A 14,205-nucleotide genomic window follows, 5' to 3' on the forward strand; every position below is an offset into this window, starting at 1 on the left:
TTTTCTTTCGATTTGCTTTGTTTAGGTCATCTTCCCTCCTGGCATAGATAGCTCTGTTTGTTGTTTTGGCCTTGGCCCATTCTGAAGCTTAACATTTGACTTCCCTGTATTTCTCAGAACTTGTAAATGAAACTTCATGCTGGCGCATCTAAACTATGTGTCACGTCCATGGGGTTTACCCCATGTTTTTAGTTTTATGGTTTATTATGTTTTAGGTTGTCATGTCTTGGTTTTTGAGTGAATGTCTTGTATTTAGTTTTGCCATTGCCTTCCCCACAGTTTCTGTTTGCTCATTAGTTCATTAGAAATCATTTTCCCTGATTTTCACCCCTCATACCACGATTCCACGTACCTAAAGATAAGTGTTATTCATGTTATGCCAAGTCATGTTCTTTTTGTTTTTCCTTAGCCATGTTTTAATTTCCAGGGTTTAGTTTTGATATCCGGCTCAGCCGCGCTTTTTGTTTTGTCTTAAGTTGAATAATAAACCCAGTTTGCTTTTTACACCTCTGAGACAGCATCCGTGCCCTGCCAACCCACCACCACACGACACTATGCCTCTGTGTTTGGTTGAGACCTGTGGAAGATGGCTCATTTTCACGTTGTGCCTTGGTTACCCCTACACAGAGCATAACAAAGCCAGAAACTTAAAGAGAAAACTAAACAATCAAACCAAACCTAATCCTCCGACTTGAAATACCATTTACCATTAACTGATTTTGAACCAACTAACATGCTTCTGCTAAGAGATTAGTCTCATCAAATCCCTTCATAAGTCTCAATTCTAACACGCGGCAGAGTTTCCTGGTTTTCCTGCTGATCTTAGCATCTAACACTTTTCCAAGTAAAGAAACCGATCTGAACATGTAAAAGAGAGATGAGCCTCCTGTGCCACTATTGAGCCTACAACTGTATACTTGGCAGTAGCATTTGGAGGAGATAAAGACAATTTGGGAGAATTAAACACATGTGGTTTGTACAGCATGTGGGCAGTTACGTAAAAATGTCAAAGAAATTCTAATGTTTTGTGGGATTGTACATATATGCTTTTATCATAACCATTTCTTGATAGAAACCATGGCGTAGTATTGTAGCATTGAGCTTTAGTAGCATGAAACCAATTTCCTAATAATTTTGCTGAAGTGAATTTGCCATTCTCAAAAATGTTTTTTTTCAGCTGGAAAATGACCTGCATCATCTTGTGCAGGTTAATAGATGAAGTCTGAAATACTATGTCGTTCTATTATTCTATTATTAGAGATTCAGACATGACCATGCTCAAGTAACCTGAGTTACTTTGATAAATATATCCTGGAAAAATTGCACTTGAATTTGATATGTACCAGATGTGATATGACAGATAATGAAAGCAACATGAAATTATTTCTTTTTGACGATGCAGAGCTCTGTGTCAGTGCCCTTCTGTTGGCTAAAGGCACGCAAATGAGGGAAAAAAAAAACTTAAAAACAGTTAACTGCTCACAAAAAGCAACTCTACAGCTGTACTCTGACAGTGGTGACTTCTAATGCAGTAGCAATAGTTAGCAAAATATTCTGTATGTGCAGCAACCGCTTTTCTTTGGAGTATTTTTTAGAAACTTGGACCAGTTCAACACTGCACATGCAAAGAAACTGTGCCACAAAGAGGGATCATTTCCAACTCTCGGTGCTTGAAGGTCCACAAATGTTTAACTCTTAGATTAACATCACACTAAAGGTAACCTCAGCATCTGTGCGACAAAATCTGATATGGGAGCACCCCCTGAGATAAAATCCTGCTTAACAGCAGTCCATGACATAGATAAAGACAGAGTTTCGTGAAAACGTGGCTTAGTGGCACTGCAGTTGCATACAGTTGCCGCTCACTCACTCGTCCGTAAGGCGCACACGCACAGCGGACACCTCAATGCTGCCTTGCAAGGGTAATATTGGCCAACCTCTTGTGTATATAATGTAGCCAAGGTTTATCCTAAAGTCACAAGATATCTGGGTTTTGTTTAGTTTTTTTATGAAAAAAAGCCAGTCAGAGATTCAGCTTTAACTGGGAGACGTCCACTTCCTTTCTGCAGAGACCTCTACTTGTAACACGCAGCTGTCTGCATCAAGGCCAAAACAAAAGTTCAGCTTGCTTTACAGGTGTTCTGCTCTGGCTTTCCATCATGCAGAGCAGTCTGTCATATCCTTTCAGATTCATCTGGCAGGTCCTGACATTATAGTTCTCTAATGAAACCTTTTGTTTCGGTATGCCACTTGTGTCAGTTTCTGACTTGCTGGCTCCTGTGGGAATGTTCCACTACAGTTCCACACGTGCACTGGGTGAAAACATCTGTATCCGGGTGCATGAAATCCCTGTTCATGTCGGAAACAAACTCCGCTGCTGATGAAGACAGGCGTGTGTTCAGTGGTAAATCTGCCAGTCACTGTCACAGTGCCCAGATGTGAAGAGTGCAGACCCCTACCATTACATTAGGAGATTGCTCCTGATAACACAGAGACAATAATCGGAAATTTTCAATCCCGGATACAGCTGAGCACTCTCCCACTTTCGTGCAGAGCAGGCTTCTTTTCTGACCGTGAACTTGGATTTCACCTGCCTGGACTGCCTTGTTTGGTTTAAAATTCACACAAGCTATTAAAACCGCTCATGAATCGCCTGTTTTTATTGCACTCATGCACAACACTGTGCATGTAAAATGTAGAGTTTGTTTGTTAGCAAGAGCTTTTTCTGTAGCAATTTATGTCACATTTTCCAGTAAAACCTGGAGTAAAAGTGCTTTGTGTGTGTTGATAGAAGTTTGACACTTTACCAGATAGATGTTTAAGTGTATGGGTTATGTTTACTGATTGTTTTGTTTGTTTATTCTTTATTCTCTCATTCATTTGCTGTCATTGCACACTCAGGTACCACCATGAGTGGCTCTCTAAGGTGGAATCATCAGAGGGAGGCAACACCTCTGTCACCTCCATTTACGCTGATGAACAGACTCATAATGATGGCCCTTCAGTTGCCATTTCAGCTCCCGGAGCGTGAGCCACTGAAAACCTACCTGCTGCTCACACAAATGGCTCTGATGGAGTCTTAGCCGCCTGCTCCGGATTCCTCTGCAGAGCTCTTTTTAAACGCTGTGGCTCCACATCGTACATGTTGTTATGTTATTCAGTCTAATCATTTACCACTTTTCATTTCATCTTCTTCTCCTGGCGTGCCTTTGTTCTGACTGGAGATGGATTCAGGCGCATGTGCAGTTTGGGCAGCATGCAGTCAGACAAATAGGAACATGTTGGTCCTTCATGGACTGGTGAGCACGGCCAAAAATGATGTCACATAGATCCCTCGCACAGTTGAATGTAGAAACCATGAATTGCCTTTAAAGGGATAATTCGCCTCTTTTGACATGAAGCTGTATGACATCCCATATTAGCAAAATCATTTATTAAATTTGACTTACCCCCTGCTGCGTCCTGTGAACCGAGTTCCGGCCTCGTTTTGGCGTTAACGAAGGTAGTCCGGCTAGTAAAAATAAAGTGTTTTGCTTCTCAAAACAATATGCGTTCAAAAGAGTAATATTATCCAGAAAAAGTCAGACCTCACAATCGCTTGGCGCTATTTTTTCTGCCTTGTATCACTGCGTGCTGCCACCTGCCGATAGCCGCGCCTGTTACGGTGTTTACTGCTCGGAAGCAGGGGACTGCTTGGTCTGCACAGTTTACACAGCTCGTAGTGATACGAAGGGAGAGAAAATAGCGCCAAGCGATTGTGAGGTCTGACTTTTTCTGGATGGACGATTTTGTGATGCAAATGTATTACTCTTTTGAACGCATATTGTTTTGAGAAGCAAAACGCTTTTTTTTTGTGACCCCAGCCAACTAGCCGGACTACCTTCGTCAACGCCTAAACGAGGCTGGAACTTGTAAGAAAATGTTCATAAATGATATTGCTAGTATGGGATGTCATACAGCTTCATGTCAAAAGAGGCGAACTATCCCTTTAATTAAGTGGAAGGTCTGCAAATGAGTAAACTGCATCATCTGCATTTGATTTCATTTATGCAAGGTCTATTTTCATCATTCCTGTCAATTCATAAAATAGAGTAAAACTAAATTTAAATCTGATGAATTAGCAAACTGAAGCTGCTGCTGTCATAAAGCACAGATTATAAGAAAAACTTATTTACTCTAAAGGATGCAATAACAAAGAAAGAAAAAAAAGACCCTGTTTCCTTGGCCTTGGGTATTGACTGTGTATTCCTGTCTTCACCCATGATCAATACCAGTGTATAATGTCTGCCCTCCACCATTCTTGATAATGAGCCTCAAACACAGCCAAATTCTCATTTTGTTCGGCGTTGAAAAAATAACAAGGCTGTTACGTACGAAGGCTACATTGATTAATATCCATTCTTGCCCATCGGTGGATGAGTAATTCTTGGTAACAGAACATGCTTTGCTGAAAGAATCGATCGGGGCCTATGGAGGCGATGGAAAAGTATCTGTCTAAAATCAGAAAAATTAATACTCGAGGACAATCACTGGCGGGGGAGGAGTGAGCTCCTGGTGTTTCTACACGCATTAACTTGAGGGAGTAGAAACAGAGATAACAAGCCAGCAGGGGACAAACAAAAATAAACAGAAGACGTGCACTAACAGTTTCTATTTTCTGCCCAAAAATGCAGGAAAATTCCACTACGGAGTTTGATGTAGAGAACTGAACTGTATGTTGGCACCTTGATTTCAGCCCACATCCTGCTTGTTGAAAGATTTATAATGAGTCATCTGATTGGTATCCAAAAGTAATTATACATGTGGCAGAAGATGTACCGTACACCTTCAAATAAACCTCCAGCCACCAATTAAATTCAGCTGGAGCCACATTTTTATTAATGTAAAAGAAAAAAAAAGAGAGATTAGATTTTTCTGTTACCTTTGTAAAAGTTAAAAGAAATTAATAAATAAATAGCAAAGAAATCTGTTTTTGGTGGCCATTTAGCATTCCTCTTCAGGTGAGAAAGGAGATACCATTCTGATCATCTATTTCCCACCTCCTACCCTTCTATTCGCAGTTCCTGCCTATCTCTGCGACTGATGCAGACACTGTTGGAGTGCCAGATGGTGTGTGTTGCACTTGTTTTGCTCTCGCGTTGTTATTTATACACCACAGAGGTGGTGGTGGCGGCGGTGGCGGCAGCAGGCCTCCTCAACAAACACTTTTGTTTTCGAAGCTTGAAGAGGAAAGGAGGAGCGAGGAGCAAGCAGGAGAAACTAAAAAAAACACATGTCCCTATTAGATTATCACCTCAGCCTCTGTGGAAGAACTCTCTTGTCCTGTCTTGTGTGTGTAAGCTCTGCTGGTGTGGGCGTGTGCCCCCACTTCCCCGCTGCCAGGAACAGAAAACAGCATTCTGATATCTCAATATCAGTGGTATTAGCCCGGGAAAGAGGCCATGGATCATTTTAATGCCACCCCATGTACAGGAAACCTCGAGTAGCAGATCGATGATATGTGTCCCTTGGCCTCCCATGACACCAACCAGACAAGCACACATACATCCCTTCACCCCGCCTTGCCTTTTTACCGACACACACAGAGACACGCAGACACCCCTCCCTCACCCACTCAATAAACTGAGAAAAAGCAATATCTCTCTTGGAGACAGAGGAATATGATTAAAGCTCCTGTGCCGCCATTATCATCCCATGAACTGTTAACGGCAAACTAAACGAGGGAAAGTGAATTACGTCCAGCTGTCACCGTGTATCCTGCAGATCCACAGGCAAGGGACTATAATGTTCTAAGCATTGTTGACAATTGCAGTGACAGAAAGCCGTCTGAGGCTTTATAAAAGACACTGTTCTACTGTGGCAAAACATTTATGTCTGCGTTTACACTGAGAGGCTTCCATTGTTACTGTACTGACTTTGCAAGCAACTATACATTGAGTGTTGATAGGCCATATCTCCTATGTACCAGAGTTTTCTCACTCATGGTTAGGTTAATTAAATAAATAAATCAATTAATAGATAAAGTTCATATGAGGTATATGAAGGGCGTTAACTCGCTAATTATTTAACGCCGATAAATATTTTATCGCGCATTTTATTGCGGTTTTATTATTTATTTTATTTTATAAAAGTCTGTTGCTGTCTGCTGCAGAACCGGAAAAGAAAGTAATCGGCGGATCCACCAAACATGGAGAAAGGTACGGAACTTTTACTCGGCCATTTTCATTTTAAAGTTCTTCCAGACGGCGGAGTCGACAGAACCAAAGTCATCTGTAAACACTGCCAAGTTGAATTGTCTTCTCAGCGTAGTAGTTCCAGTCTAAAATATCACTTAAAGGCAAAACACACAACTGATAGCAGCAAGTCATTCAAGGAAACAGACAGTGGAGCGAGGCTTCTACATAAAAACTACAGAAAGATGCTGATGTTAAAAGTGTGTTTGCACAACAAATGTTATGGCACTTTCATTCATATGGCAGCACATTTAAAATAAAACTAAATGCTAAAAGCTATACACTACTTTTGAATTCATTTTTGGATTTTGCGTACAAACGCGATTAATCGCGATTAATCAGGGAAATCATGTGATTAATTAGATTAAAAATTTGAATCGTTGCCCAGCCTTAATATTATTGTTTATGCTCTTGTGTTCCTTCTGTGGCATATGCAGCTGTTTAAAAAAGCTCTAGGGTCAGGGCAAACATTTAGTTATACACTTTGTTTGCTCGAGTGGAAACATTGTAGGAACACTGTAGCACTCTTACATATGTTGCACTTTTTTCAAAAATCTTTTGCTTCTAACTCTTGAAAAAGCAAAAGATTTTGGAATGCCTTAAAGACACCATGATGGCTCACCATCAAGCAAAATACCTGCTCTGGCTGCTTCTCTAATTGGCAGATGGAATGAGAAGAGTGGAGACTCCGAGAAGAATAAAGAAAATGAGTTGGAAGGAAGAGGAAGAGCAAATACGAGACTGATTGGTGGCAACTGTTTGGTCGCTGTCGGTGTTCTTGTCTGATTGCACCCTTGTCATTGTGCCTGAGATCTGCTTTGTTGAAGTCGATGGACTATGTAATGCTTTGTTCTGTGATCAGCACTGAACGTAGGAAATGAAACGGGGCAGGAAGAGACATTTTGTCAAACCTCAGGAAACATTAGTGTTAAAGGTAGTGTGTAGTAGTGTGTGGACAGAAACCAGTGTTAAGGCTACAAACTCCCATGTGAATGGCAAGTCAGTGTATTGATAAATTAAGTCACATAAATTAGGACAGGGGCTCATTTTGTGCCAGACTGATGATTAAAGATGCCTTGGGATTTACCCAGTGATAACATCCATTTACTCTTTCACATCCACTAAACAGGCAGCAATCAACGAGATTGACACAATGAGTGCTCATGAAAAAAAGACCTCAGACATGTTTATTCAAATTTATCTTCAACTGTTCTTCTCTCTTTTTAAATGAAATATTTCATATTTGGAAAAAATGGTTTAATCCTTTTCCTGACAAGTATTAGATGAAAAGACTGATACCAGATATGGGCATGAGCTACAGCCAACACATATTGTTAGCTTTGGTTAGCATCACTGGAAAGAAGAGGAACAGCTAGCCTAGCCAAACTTTAATCATAGAAACCCTAGAAAGTTCTGTAATCACCACTTTATATATTATATATAGACATGTGCTGCAGTTGACCAGATTTATATGAAAAGACTGACATCACACACGAACATGTCTCTTGCATGTGGAGCTACTGCCAGCATATCGTTAGCTAAGATTAGCATCACTGGAAAGAGGGGGAAATAAACACCTTTGAACGTTCTGTACTCACCGCATTATATATTGTTTATAGACTACATAGAAAAGCTTTAGTTTCGTGCAAAGTTTCTAAGCTATCTTTGACCACTACCTGGGACAATTTTCAAAGAAAAAGATGTTTGAGCACTACTTTCATATAGACAACAAATTAGCAAGCATGCTGCTTCATAAGTGGAAGTCTTTTCCACTTTGCAGATAAATTTGAGTGTTGTGCAGTTCTTTCCAAAGCAAATGTTTCACGTCTTACTATGTGTTCTCCTTTGAATAGTTAAAAGTAAAAATGACATGAAAGAAAATCTAATGTTGGTCGTTGCTCATTAAGTGAATCAGGGCATAAAGCCAGCTGTTTCCTCTTGGCCCTAGCTGTTTCTGGCTGTAGATTCATATCAAACTGACACTTATGAGAATAATTTGAATATCCCCATAAGAATTCCTCAAAATGTCAAACTAAAGATAAAATTAGATATCGGTAGCTGTGTGAAACACTTGGATGCAGACCTTTTACATCAAAGAAGCATTTCTTGTTCCCTGCTGCAAAGCTGCATTCAAAGAGGAGGCTGTTTTTTTTACTATGTGTCCTTATCGTCAGGATTTTAGTGCCAAGAAATACAATAATTTGAAATGCTGTCTGATTTCTTTTCTTTTTTTAAGGGACAGAAACCATTTCAGCCCTTACAGACATGTTATTCACGTCACATGACAAGACCAGGATGAAACAGACAATAACAAAAGAGAAAGGAAAACAAGTGAACGTGACTTTTTCTTTTGACGGGGATCAAAGGGGGGTCTCCATGTCAAGAGTATCTGGGCAAACAAACAGCCCTCAAACTTACCACCAAGGCCACGTACCACTGCTATCAAGGATATACCATCAATATCAGTTTTTAACTCTCCAGCACAGAAGGTGCAGTAGTTTATTTATTGTATTCAACAAGGGACGCTAAAAGACCAAGTAGACAAAAACATTAGGCAGCAGTGTTGCCATAGTTACTTTGAAACAGTAATCCGACTACTGACTACTGATTACTTCTTTAAAAAGTAACTTAGTTAAGTTACTGACTACTTGCTTTCAAAAGTAACTAAGTTAGATTACTTTTAGTTACTTTCAGCAGAGGCTGATCCCCCCGCCCCTATAACATGAAAATGACTACCAGTTCTGCCAATACTCACTTTATTGACATGCATTTTAACCGGAACATCAAAAATGACACTGGCATTTGCAAACTTTTTCTTGAAATAGGCTCACATGTTTTTTAAATAAAAAAAAAATAAGACAGTCTTTCTTGACTTTACTTAAAATATAAAAAAAACCTCTTACGTTAAAAAGTAATACATAATACCTATATTGAACATCCCTTGAACCTGTAGTTGTCTAACATTAGAGCAGCAAGAAGTGGTTTTATGAAACAAAAATCAAAATACTCTTTCTTCACTTCATTTAACTGAAATACTCATTACAAATTAAATGCTTTTTTGACTTCATTAAATCTAACTTAAATACTTCTTATAAAAAATAAAGCAGCGTTTCTTGACTCAATTTAACATAAACACTTCTTTAAAAAAAAATACAATAGACGTTCTTGACTCCATGCATTTAACTCTAATTGCATCTATCTATGAATTATGGTAACACTTAAGTTATATTGAACATGTAGTTGTCCCGCATTAGAGCAGCAAGGAGTGGTTTTACAAAACATCAGTCATTCACTCGCAGCGATGCAGACAAACGGACGGTCATAACACGTAACCTGCTGATAATTATGGGCCCAAGCCAGTATCACAGTCTAGTTTTTGACCGAAAAATGTCACGTTTATCCACTCGTTGACCAATAAAAGTTTAAACAAACCTGATTGATCGTCAGACCCGTCGCTTTGCAGAAATGTTTGTATGCTAGTCGCCTACAACTGCAGCTGTTACTGGATTACCCAAAGCTACACCTGACGAAGTATACATATAGATAAACACCCGTACACTCATTCAGATATCATAGAGGATGTAATACAGTACAAAGACGTTAACAGGTCATCTTTGAGTCATCAATTGCGACCAGGTAAGATAAACAGCTAGCTAGCCCTCTCCATAGCACTGCCTGAAACGTAGGTTGTTATAAAGTTAGCATGAATAGCTAAACCTATCAACTATCGTCTGTGACAGGCACTGATGAAAACTGTGGCTTAGATTGGTGTATTTATTTAAAATGATTAGGGAAAGTGAGTAAAATGTAACAAATGATATCGCTGGTGTTTAACATTTTAGTGGGACAGATCACTTTTACTGGGTAGGTAGATGTAAAATAACGAGTGACTTCAGACGAACCCCGCTCCCGTCGCGGACACTGATATAACTCATAAGAAAACGAAATTATCCCAAATTATTTAAATACAAATGGTTGGTTGTAATAATCGTGAATATATGTTGAAAAAAGCCAAATATATGTTCCCCTGAAATGCAGAAATAGTAACGCACGATGTTTTAGATAAGTAACTTCAATCGGACTACCAGTTTTGAAATAGTAGTTGCGTTAGACTACTCGTTACTGAAAAAAGTAGTCCGACTACAGTAACGCGTTACTAATTAACGCGTTACCGGCATCACTGTTAGGCAGTGTTTGCTTATTGCTTACTATTTTAGATTTTTGGGTGCACTTTGAAGTTATGGCTTGTGAGAACTTTAATTTGGGAGAGTTTAAGGCAACACTGATCTGCCAGTCAGAATGATGATAAAAAAATGATCTCAACGGGGTTAGAGGGTGAAGATCATTAGGAGGGCAACAAGGGAGATAGGCATTTTCAGAAGCTTCAGACATTCCCAACAGTCAATAACTGGCTCAGTGTATAGGGCATTTAAAGTGAATTTTCCATTTTTTTGTTTGTTTCTACGTCTTAATCAAATTCCAGATTTTGTTGGTTTATAAACATTGCCCTGCAAGATGGTAACTACTATGACCCTGCACCCTGAAAAATGACCGATGGGGTCCTTAGGGCTTTTATCAAAGGACTCCAAGTGCTCCAGACTAACTTGTAATATGTGGAGGCTCGGGACTGAAAGTGTGTTGGAGGTCTTGTGTGACCGCTGTGCAGTAGCTCATTCCTCATCACTGCAAGAGGCCAAAATGTTCTGTATACATGAGCTGTTAACCTAATGGAGTAATAGAGCAACAGAAAGTACTGGTGCAGGAAAGTGAGGAATAAAGAATGTGATATTGCTGGTCATGCAATATGTCACAGCAGTTCGGGGTTAATTCAGATAAGTGCTCATACTGACGCTCTGGTAAGGACAGTCTGAGACTCTAATTTGCTCTGTGGAGAAAAGGTGAATGTTCCTCTCAAAGATCAATATGAAATTTTGAGCTCATGTCAAGCCAAACTGGTGTCATCATGACAGTGGCTGTAAAATATTTAAAACTGTTCTCACTGCCCAAAATGCTAAATTGACCACTGCACAGAGAGGCTGTCAATCACCTTAACTGTGATTTTAGTTTGCAGTAATAGCCCTGAAAATGATCCTTCACCTCTGTTGAAATTCCACACCGTCACCTCCGCCAACTAAGAAAAGTAAGTTGCAGAAGAAGGAAACAGTCAAAAAACACTTTGTTCTTATCTAAAAAGACCAAAGGTTCTACTTGTGCTGACTTTTTCCACCCTGCACCATAAGACCAGCTTTTGCTGAATACGTTACATTTTAATTTTTTGCTCAATTCAGAAGGAAGGCATGGGGTCCGGCCCCTTGAGGGTGACCAGACGTGGGTGTTTATTTAGCATGAAATGAGGTGAAGCCTAAAAACACATGGAGGTCACAGGGTGTGCTGGGTGGGGTTAAATGGTTGGCCCTCCTTTCAAAGAACCACAGAATGAACAGCACCGCCTCATTAGCAGCATGATAAGGAAGCAGGTCCATCTGGAACAGGAGGGAGAGCAACTGTAGAGACTGGGACTCAGTACAGAGACAGAGGGGTCAGAAAAAGCTAAAAGAAGAGCACAACGACGGTAATACACACACACACACACACACACACACACAAACTAAAGCACAGAGGCAAGAACAGGAAGAAAATTATATAAAGAACCCCACAGTAAAACTTAAGGTCAGAGACAATGTCAGAATCACGTGAGTTACAACAGGCGCATACCGCACGGAGATGCAACTAAACACACAAACAGACACTTGCCGGAGTTGTTTTTGACGCACCGATCTCTCTGCATTCCAGCTGCAACGTCAATAAAGTGACATATCTGAAATACTTGGGCTTGGGGTGTGCTTGACTGAATGTAAGCTGTAAGAGCTGCTGTTGAGAAAAATATGCAAAACTTGATGGGAATTCACAAACCACGGGTGAAACCTAGGTAACGACATCAATCTTTTAAATGCCCTCCATTGTTTTTCTTTAGTTTTCTACAAAACTTTTTTTCTGACTGATGTAACTGTGAGTCCCCTCACAAGTTTTGTACCAAGTGGTATTCCTGATACTCCAACATTAATGTGTCATAGATATGGACCTGCTCACAGACACACCACCAGCTGGCTAATGTTACAAATTCAGGTGCACACCAGGTTATACCAAATGGAAGGAGCACCACCAGCCACAACAATACCAAAAACACACCAGGCTACCCAACAGTCAGCCATATAGGTAATCTATATGTTGTTTTATGGAACACTTTATGATGTAACAACTGTATAGCAACAAGAAATGTATGAGACTGAAAACACCTTGTATTTCAAGTAAATTTCAATCTAGTTCAATAACAAAATGACAGAACAATGAAAAATTATTTATTTATTTTTCCAATAATTGGGTGTGCCATTACAAATTGGACAAGACAATTCAGGTGGACTGCAGAGTGTGAATTGGTAGAGCTTGTTGCATCTTTTATATTGTGGGACAAGAGCCTTCCCATCCCGTATACTGTGTGGTATAACAAGTGGGTCTTCGTATATAAAGACAAAGTTGCAGTTGTACAACTTTCAATTATTCAAACATGGCTGAGTTAGAATTTTATGACAGCATGTATATTTTAAACCCCAATAGTATGCTACAATAATCATGTAAGAAATATGTGTATAAGATGTATTCTCTCTCTGACTGGTCATAACGATAGTCAACCACTACATGTCAGTAAATGGGTGGTATCCCAGGAGATAGATATTTTTTTAAAAGGGCTGGTCAAAAGTGAAGAGGGTGAGATACGTCTCTTCATGTGGATGAAACCCCAAATGTAACATTGCCCTCATTATCACCCATGTCTTCTCCTTGGCCCCAGTTTTTTTTAACACAGGTTATCTGCAGCCCATCACTAGTCTCCAGACGCAAAACCAACCTGAACTTCTCTATAAGTTGACACTTGGAAGTAGAAATGTAAGAGCAGTTAGGTAAGGGTCACAACAACTTTTCTTTGAATTCTGATTGTGCTTGAGAATTTTATTTTCCCCCATTTCAGGGATCTACTCAACAACCATTACCCCCTGTGGACTAAATATCTACAACCCCAATTCGAATTAGGTTGGAACTATGAATAACTATGAAAAACCAAACCATGAATAAAAACAGAATACAATAACTTTACATAAATATACAATAGAACAAAGAGAACATATTGAATGTTGGAGGTGGCACATTTTATTATCCTATGCGAAAAGAAAAAAAATTGATGGCAGTAACTCATCTAAAAAAAAAGTTGGGAAAGGTCCGAGTTGATCGGGATGTAGCATCCCCTTTTTCCTTTAACAACAGTCTGTAAACATCTGTCCCACTCTTATCCAATATAGGGTCTAGTTGCTTCTTTGGAATATTTTGCGTTCCACGATGTGCCAAATGGTTTTTAGGCAGGCAGGCCAGTCCAACACATGGACTCTTCCACTTGGAAGATTCTGTATGTTGTTTGGCATTGTCTTGCTGAAATATGCAAAGCCTTTCCTGGAAAAAGGTGTCCGGGTGGGAGCATACACTGTTCTAAAATCTGTACATACCTTTCAGCATTGATGGTGCCTTTCCAGACATACAAGTTCTTGAATTCCATGACACTAATGCCCCCCCCCATACCATCAGAAGTGCAGGGTTTTTTTTTTTTTATCTGAGCATACATACGTGTCCCTTGTGCTCAAAGCACATTGAGACATTTTTTTTGCGGGTTGCTAAACCTTTATCCATCTTTACTCCTAAGAGACTCTACCTCTTTAAGATGCTCTTTTTATACCTAATCATGTCACTTACCTGTGACATGACTATCAAACCTAGTCAGTTGCAACCCGTTTCTCCAGCTGTTTCTCCCAAATTTTTGGAGACATTGTGCTGCCATCAAATTCAAGCAAGCTAATATTTCATGAAAAAGTAAAATGTCTTTTTTTTTACATTTTTCACAGCCTTTTTGGAGCTGTGGGTTGTGCAA

Source organism: Odontesthes bonariensis, chromosome 2 (genome assembly GCF_027942865.1).
Source record: "Odontesthes bonariensis isolate fOdoBon6 chromosome 2, fOdoBon6.hap1, whole genome shotgun sequence".
Taxonomy (NCBI): domain Eukaryota; kingdom Metazoa; phylum Chordata; class Actinopteri; order Atheriniformes; family Atherinopsidae; genus Odontesthes; species Odontesthes bonariensis.